Consider the following 7,500-nt stretch of genomic DNA (forward strand, 5'->3'; position numbering starts at 1 on the left):
TGATTCAAACTGTGTTTTGTTAACTCAGTGGCAGGGTGAACTGCCACATACACATCATTGTGCATGCATTGGTTACAGTTACAGGCGACGTGTCAGTCTGAGGTTTTTAGGAGACTCGAGGGAGCAGAAAGTACAGCATAGACATACAGTAATGCCACATAGAGAGATATAGATTGAACACATTCATAATAGAGAGGGTATGCGCGTGACATCATCATCAAACTCGGAAGTTATGCAGGAACGCCTACTGAGTGGCAAAAAACTACTTTCTGGCCTCGACAGCCCATTCATCCACACAGAAAAGTCTGAAATCTGATTGCATTAAACAACGTTAAACAATGTTAAACTGACTTTGCATGTTGCTTTGCCACTCGATGTTGTAGTGTTGTAGATTCATATATATATATATTGAAACACACCGGACACAGGGCTGCCTTGTAGTCTTTACTCGTTCCGTATCTGAATCAACTCACAGTCACATTGCATGTAATCACCACCACTTAATCACATATATCCCACCTGTGTATAACATCCTGGTACCATATGCAATACAAGTGGCTGGACACTACATCCCTCCCCTTCTTGGATGATAACCATCACCATACAGAAATGTAGGCTACAATATTCAAATATACTTAGCACAATAACTAAAAATGACATATTTCTTCCACCACTTGATCACATATAACCCACCTGTGTATAACATCCTGGTACCCTATGCAATACAAGTGGCTGGACACTACAGATGTGCCATTCACTTTAAGCATGCACATTCCCTCTATTGAGGGGGTATGAGCATGCATAAAGTGAGTCGCAAATCAAGTGGCAAAGTGAGTTTTAATGTCGTTTAATGCAATCAGATACTAGGACTTTTCTGTTTGGATGTATGGGCCGTCAAGGCCAGAAAGTAGTATGGCGTCTATCCATTTAGTGCACTGTTAGTTGTTAGGCTAACATCAAACTTCAATGACGTGCTCCATAGTTTGCTCCTCACCACACGCACACAGTGGGCTTGGGCTATACTGCAAGCTCAAAACGCGTCGTTGTGAGCTTGCAGATCAGCTATTTTCAGCATAAAACCAGGTGTAAAATGACTTGAGTCTTTTACTTATAATCTCTTATATTATCTCTTGTCCACTAGCCCCCTTCAAAACATATTAGTCTAGTTTGTATTTGTTGAGTCAATTTATACTTAGTCATCATGACTTAGTTTTCAATTAGTTTGTCAGTGAAAGAAAAGGTAGTTGACCAACATTCTTCGACATGGTATTAGTCGACAGAGTATTAGTTGAAATCAACAGTGCTTTCTTTCCAACATCTGGCCCTACACAGCCACGTAGGAGGTTTAATTGAATAATGAAAGCTGTGACATTTCTGGTCCCTAACAACTCCAGTGTGCGTGCAGAGTGCAGACACACACACACACACACACACACACACACACACACACACACTTTAACCCCCTTCACTTCTTCAGACCTGCCGGTTTTCAGCAGCTGGTGTTGCCATGGTTGCAAGGAGGGGGTCTCTCTCAGATGTGGGTGGAGGAGGAGGAGGGCGTTGGCAGCCATTTTACATTCAACCTCTCCTCCCCTTCCCCTCCCCCATCCGTTGCTCTCCCCCCCCCCCAGCGACACACAGAACCAACCGGTCGAGGCTTTACCCACAATCCCCTCATTTCAGGGATCTGGGTCAGAATTATTTTGTGTGACTCATCGTATTTCAGGGGAAAAAGTCAATCGGTCAGAAGTAGAACACGATGGAATAAAAGGGAGGAAGGCTGGGATAGCCAAAACATTTGTCCCCCTGTTCAAAGTGAAATAAATGTGACCCATAAACACTGTGACCCACTAAAGTTATTTAGTTGACAGGGAGAAAGAGGAACAAATGATGAACGAGAGAATGTGGGATTAGAGTTAGGAAACGATGAGCTGGAGGGTGAGTGAGGGAGACACATTATGGGAGAAGGGCTGTGAGAGAGTGAGGAAGGAAGGCATATCCAGATATGAGAGAGAGACAGACAGACAGGGGAGGTGAAGGGGACAGACAGACAGACAGACAGACAGACAGACAGACAGACAGACGGGGGAGGTGAAGGGGACGGACAGACAGACAGACAGACAGACAGACAGACGGTGAAGGGGGACGGACGAGGGGGTGTGTTTGTTTTGCCATGGTGGGTGATCCTCCGGGACCCACAAGTCTAACAGAGGGAGGGAAATGGATTAGAGACCTGCTCTGGAGGATTCATCATCATTACATTACAGCCCAGAACCCTGTGTGTGTGTGTGTGCGTGCGCGTGTGTGTGTGTGACTGTGCATGTGTGTGTGTGCGCGTGCGTCCATGTGTGACTGTGCATGTGTGTGCGTGTGTGTGTGTGTGTGTGTGTGTGCGTGTGTGCGTGCGTGTCTCTTCAGAGGGGGTTGCCCTTTCCCTGGACCAGAATAAATGTTTCAGCACAAAGGCTCTATTCAGCAGACAGGAAAAAGTGTGTGTTTCCATGCCCCTGCCTCTGTGTGTGTGTGTGTGTGTGTGTGTGTGTGTGTGTGTGTGTGTGTGTGTGATTGTGTGTGTGTGTGTGTGATTGTGTGAGTGGGACAGCACATGGCGCTGCTGTGGTCAGAAAATGGATGGCAGCCCACAGTATGAAGCTCTGTGATTATGGGAGAAGGCTGTGATTCTGTGATTATGGGAGAAGGCTGTGATTCCAGAGCTATGCAGGTTGAAATCATGACATTGTGATAATGTTGTTCCGATGCAACACATTCATTAAGCAAAAAGGGAGCACATACTGTATGAAATGTTACACAATTTACAATTTAGGCATTTAGCAGACGCTCTTGATCCAGAGCGACTTACATTTAAGCAAAAACAAAAGCATGGCATTTTAGCAAGTGGAGATGCAGGTGTGTACGGCATGGATTTCTAAACAAATCTAAACACAATTATCCTGAATGCAGACTTTGGGCATGGCATGGTACAGGAAAGGAGAGGAGGGGCATGTGCATGTCTTTCACCGTGTAGTAAACGCTGCGTTCGTGGTCTGGAGAGGGCAGTTGTTTTACAGACGGGTAAAAAGGGCATGTCAATGTGTGCACGTGCCTGGTTTGGTTTGACGTAAATCGGATAAAAACAAGCAGTCAAGATTAACGTCGAACCATCAATGAGTTACAATTTAGGCATTTAGCAGACGCTCTTAATCCAGAGCGATTTACATTAAGCAAGAACAAAAAAAGCATGGGAATACATCACATGAAAAGCATTTATCATGAAACATGCGTAAGCTAAGAACGTAACAGTGGAATATCTAATGAACCTATACATATAAACTATACATATATACTATACTATGCTATACATATGTACTATGAAGTCTACAGAAATGCTATCTAAGGGGGTAGTAGGGTAAGTGCTATGGGCCATGATGGAGTCTGAAAAGGTGGGTTTTCAGACTACGGCGGAAGATTGGGAGGGAGTGATGCTGCAGTTCTGACTGCCATGGGAAGTGCATTCCACAGTTTTGGAGCCATGAAGGGAGAAGAGTTTGGGACGGATGAAATACAAGCAGTCAAGAACGTCGAACCATCAATGAGTTGAAATAGAAACAAGATAATAAAAAAGACAAGACAATGTTGGCTGTGTTCCAAATCCCACTTTTATTGGTCGTTGGGAGTTCAGGTGTGAACCAATGGCACGAGAGGAAGATTAAATCACAATATCAAAAAATTATACAAAAAATAATAATAATTATAATAATACAAAAAAAAGGAACTTCCAGTTATACAAAGCAAAAAAGATGCAGACTTTTTCTTTTTCTTTTCCTTCTTCCTTTCTATCTTTTATTTTTTTACTTTTTCTGCTGTCCATAAACTCGGAGTAAGGCACAGCCACTACCGTGTGTGTCTATATCCAACGTCAACTTTGTCGGAACCTTGGGACTCTGCTAGCTGGGAGATACAGATCTAACCTAACCCAGCATGCAGCACAATACGATAACCTTGGGACTCTGCTAGCTGGGAGATACAGATCTAATCTAACCTAACCCAGCAGCACAGTACGATAACCTTGGGACTCTGCTAGCTGGGAGATACAGATCTAATCTAACCTAACCCAGCAGCACAGTACGATAACCTTGGGACTCTGCTAGCTGGGAGATACAGATCTAACCTAACCCAGCAGCACAGTACAACCTTGGGACTCTGCTAGCTGGGAGATACAGATCTACCCTAACCCAGCAGCACAGTAGAACGATAACATTGGGACTCTGCTATCTAGGAGATACAGATCTAACCCAACAGTACAACGATAACCTTGGGACTCTGCTAGCCGGGGAGATACAGATCTAATCTACCCCAGCAGCACAGTACTGCCAACGATAACGGCCTGTTAACGTTTCCCCTCTTAATGATTCTCGACCCCTAAAAAAAGCAGAAAGCTTCAACAACGTGTCTCAGGACCACTGTGTGGAGTTTGATATGATCGTCTTTGTCGTTCTAAGTCTGGGATCCAAACCGCGGCGGTTCCATATTGATTTGGGACCCAGTGGAATGAATGTGATGCTGCGTTACTTCCCACGGGCAGACGCAAAGAGTCACAAGTGTGGAGCAGCCACATGCATCATTGCATCTTTGCATCGTCATGTCGCTGGCTGCCATTGACAATGAACGGTAGGCTGTGTCTTTGCGTCTGAACGCCTGTGTGAACGCAGCATAAGTTCCAGGATAAATGGTTGGCGGTTGTTCTGGTTTATTAAAAAGAAAAGATCCATCTTAGAATACCCCCCCCCCCCCCCTCGAAATTTAACCCAATGGGGGATTGATAACCTTTGCAGCTCTAAGATATACATTTTGTGGAGACCCCCCCCCCCCCTTCCCAGGGTAGCGAATCAGAGAGCAGCCTCCGTCTGAAATCACACCCTCCTATAGCGTACCCTAATGCTTAACGTATATATACCTCGACTGCACGCCGATGTCGCAAGACGGAAGGTTTCGGCAACTCGCGACAACTAGAGTACGACCGAGTATAGACCGGGTTTAAAGCAGGTTGGGATCCACGGGTCTGATGTTCTACAGAATCTACACGACAACACCACCGAGGTTGACGTCACACATTTCGACAGTCCGACGGACAAACGTCACCCCTCACAGAACAATAGGCTCCATGCGGGGGTGTTACCAATGATACTAATTAAGGCTCTGTTCCATTTAGTGTACAGTGGTTCTCAAACGTTTTAATGTCAAGGACCCCCATAAAGCCCTGCATCACACACAGTCTGCGAACGCCACGTGTCAAAACAGCCACCTCCGTTATCCTCAATGAACCTATATCCCACACCGGCGGCGTCCGACGCGCGTTCACACCTCGCCCGACGCTCCGATACTCCACCGTTCTATTTTCCAGGCGTTGCCGTGCGGCAACGTCTGTGCCGCGTCGCTACGCACCCGGTGTGTGTTGGGCTTGACTCTGAGTGTACAAAATGGAACCAAATGGACTCGTAGGGGGTCCATTTGGAATTGGAACCCACTCAGAGAGACACTTTGAGACCCACCACCCGGTGTATAGCAGTATAGTTTCCAGTGTTTTCTAGAGTGTTTCCAGTGAGCCACAACAAGCATTGTAGACTCTGCACCTGGACTCCGTTTGACCAGAACGGAACAACAGAGCCTTCATTAGCATCATCGCTAACACATGGTGGTAGGAAGTATAGGAAGAGTTGTTTTCCAAAATGGCGTATTGTTGCGTAGAGCATTATAGGCAGAACTGTAGCTATACAACAACCACCATGTTCAGAGACTCAGACATTCTGAATGCATGTCCTCATCCCGTGGCAAAAGCCCCACTCCTCCCCCCACCGTCTCGTCTCTACATTGATAAGTCAGGGTCAGCGCGGAAACCGAGATTCCATCAGATCCAATTACAGACCGTGACCAACAGGAGACACGCCACACACACACACACACACACACACACACGTCAACACTCAAGCTGTGTCAGCGCAGATGGACAGAGGGAGGAGGAGATTAAAGATCCTGGAGAAGATTTAGGTCAACGCAGGAAAGTTCACACGTTAGTCTCTTTGTTATTATGGCAAACCTCTACAAGTACAAAGTACAGAGACGGTATACTTTGTTACGGCACACCTTTACAAGTACAGTAACGGTACCGACGCAGTAGATGAGATTACTGTACCCCCCCTCCCCTCCCCTCCCTCCCTCCCTCCCCCCAGACAGGTTTATGACACGCACAACATTAATGAGATGCTCTGGGTGGTTTGTTTCACGAGATGTTTTTTAATTGGAGGCACCACCACCACCACCACCACCACCAAGGTGTTTCCAGTTTCACGGAGGAGTTGTGTGTGCGTAAATGTTTGACTGTGAGGTCTCCAACTAAAGAGGACAGACAGTGTGTTGGTCCAGTTATGATTAAGTATTAATTAAGGGTTTTAGGGTTTTCGTTTTTAGGCCAGAGGTGAGTTCGGGTAGTTCGGTATAGAGGAAGGCTAAGAAAAAGCAGCTTTCAAAATGAGACAATAAATCATTCCACTCTCAGTTGGACTCCTAGTGTGTACTGTACTGTACTGTACTGTACTGTATGTAGTGAAGCCATGTTTACATTATGCTTGTGCCTCTCAAGATGTACAAAAAAAGAATTAATATAACTGTATTTGTGTCTCTTCCAGTAAGACAGGAGTGTGCAGTAAACATATTATATGACCATGCCGTTATCTATTTTTTTTACACTGTGCCACCTGGACATTGTGGAGGGAAAGGAAGAGGACAAAGGGTTTTACTTCCTGGTTTCACTTCCTATACATCCTGGTGTTTAGTTCCAGGAAGTCAGGAGGACTCCCTCTGCCAGCCAATGACAACACGGCATGGAGAACTAGACACAGGAAACGTTTGAGTATTTCTTTTTTACAATTGGAAGATGAATTCCATTACATCATAATCTTTTATCGTCGTCGGCAGATTCACTCCAGTTATGTCACATGTCTTCATCACAGAGAGAGAGAGAGAGAGAGAGAGAGAGAGAGAGAGAGAGAGAGAGAATGGCCTGCTCTAAACAAACAGACCTGGCACGGTAGAAACTGTATTTCGAAGAATTCTTAAAAAACATAAAATAATAATAATAATAAAGCAAAGCAAAAAAAGGGAAACCCTTCTATAGAACCAAATCTTATAGAAAACAGTCTTAAACTAATAAGATAACACTACCCCCCCTCCCCCTGCCCAGTCTAGTGCAGTCCAGCTACATCCAGTCAGATAGAAAACAGTCACACTACTAGAGATTATGTCCATCAGAGAAACCGTTTTAAAGGATTAGGTCAGGTGAGAACAGAAGTAGATCTACCAGACCAGGTAAAGGATTAGGTCAGGTGAGAACAGAAGTAGATCTACCAGACCAGGTAAAAGATTAGGTCAGGTGAGAAAGCAGATCTACAAGACCAGGTCATAAACACCATAAATACTGCCACCTAATGCCGCTCACATAGACAA

The 7,500-nt window shown here is 45.2% G+C and overlaps 2 protein-coding genes across 3 annotated transcripts in view; both read right to left on the reverse strand.

Moving 5' to 3' along the window:
* The window catches only part of atp5mf (ATP synthase membrane subunit f), a 382,603-nt gene that overhangs the window by 302,882 nt on the left and 72,221 nt on the right, over positions 1–7,500 (reverse strand). The gene's annotated exons all lie outside the window — the stretch shown is intronic.
* The window catches only part of fscn1a (fascin actin-bundling protein 1a), a 36,533-nt gene continuing 32,666 nt past the window's right edge, over positions 3,634–7,500 (reverse strand). The window contains exons 5-6 of one of the 2 annotated variants that reach the window (XR_013964838.1): positions 4,107–7,500; positions 3,634–3,968 (exon numbers count right to left, since the gene is read on the reverse strand). The exon at positions 4,107–7,500 is cut by the window's right edge and continues 1,263 nt beyond it. The gene's annotated coding sequence lies outside the window, so the exon portion shown is untranslated. The other variant, XM_080775538.1, reaches the window with a different exon arrangement.

Source organism: Protomyctophum bolini (assembly GCF_963924005.1).
Source record: "Protomyctophum bolini genome assembly, chromosome: 11".
Lineage (NCBI taxonomy): Eukaryota > Metazoa > Chordata > Actinopteri > Myctophiformes > Myctophidae > Protomyctophum > Protomyctophum bolini.